General features: G+C 48.1%; 1 protein-coding gene across 3 annotated transcripts in view; it reads right to left on the bottom strand.

Moving 5' to 3' along the window:
- CIPC (CLOCK-interacting pacemaker) overlaps nt 1–1163 on the bottom strand; it is a 26536-nt gene that overhangs the window by 24765 nt on the left and 608 nt on the right. The window lies entirely within an intron of this gene.

The raw sequence follows: 1163 nt of genomic DNA, 5'->3' as shown, positions 1-1163 counted from the left end.
CAAATTAGTTGTTTCTTCAACCTCAACAGTTTTTTTTTAATCTTTGCAACCTCAGCTCCCAACAATATGTGTGAGATACTCAACAGAATAATAAATGCCTGCAAATCCCCTCTCCTGCTGCGCCTCGCTGACAGCCCTAGCAGCTTAGCTGTCACTGAAATACCTGAACAGCTTGAAGGTCAAGAGTCGGCATTTCCAAACGCCATGGTTACCTCAAGACCTAACTTCCAGCTCTGGTCTCCTGCAGGAAGATCTCTCATCTACCCCTTAATCTAAGATGAAAACTCAGGGATAAATCCATCAACCGAATTAAAGGTTGGTCTAATCCAAAAACAATCTCTATGATGATGTAGGCTTATGAATAAAAAAAAAAAAGGACACCCAAGGTTTACAAGGAAAGAATCTGAAATGCTGCTCTCAGATCTCTCCTTTTATAGATACTTGGCAACTTTCCCGAGAGCTCAAGTTTCCTTTAAAATGTGTCACATGTCTAACAGCCACGCATGGACAGAGTTGCGAAGAGAAAGCCCAAGCAGAGACCTTACAATAAAGTAACAAGGCCAGAAAAAACTAAGGCCTTACAGCCCAGAAAACCATGGGTAATCCCAGTTTGAATTATGAATACATTACAGAAGTCGTTTTCTCTTGGTCTGCATGTTGGGAGATACCATTCTGGGGAAATGTCTGTGTATTTTAACAGGGAACAACCCCTTTACCTCCCGGTTAAACCTAGATCTCTTCACATTCATCTTTCCCTTCACATCCATTTTTATTCTTCAACTTGGCCGCAAAGATTCATGTCAAAGATCCTAAACCCCACTCCCATACAACCTCCTGTTTGGCACCTGGTGTGGCTCACTCCATCCTCCTCTTCCAAAGAGCAGATGATTAGAGAACTTCCCTCAAGCCCGACCCCCCTCACCCCCACCCCTTCCACCAGGGTTCGCAGCAACAGTACCCACTCCCATTCGCAGCAGCCCACGCGCGTCTGTGCCAGGCAGCAGGAGCGCCCTCCAGGCCCCCCGAGCTGCCAGCTCAGCAGGGCAGCACTGGGCAGACCCTAGGACTGCGCTGTGGCTGGCATACTACCAGCAGCCCAGGGCAAACGCCCAAGCCATGCAACCTGCCAGGGCTTGGGCAATAGCAGGGAGCCTTCGGCCTGG

The sequence above is a fragment of the Myotis davidii genome, unplaced genomic scaffold (assembly GCF_000327345.1).
Source record: "Myotis davidii unplaced genomic scaffold, ASM32734v1 scaffold309, whole genome shotgun sequence".
Classification (NCBI taxonomy): Eukaryota; Metazoa; Chordata; class Mammalia; order Chiroptera; family Vespertilionidae; genus Myotis; species Myotis davidii.
The sequence above is the reverse complement of the archived record's forward strand: the minus strand, read 5'-3'. Positions and strand labels throughout refer to the sequence as shown.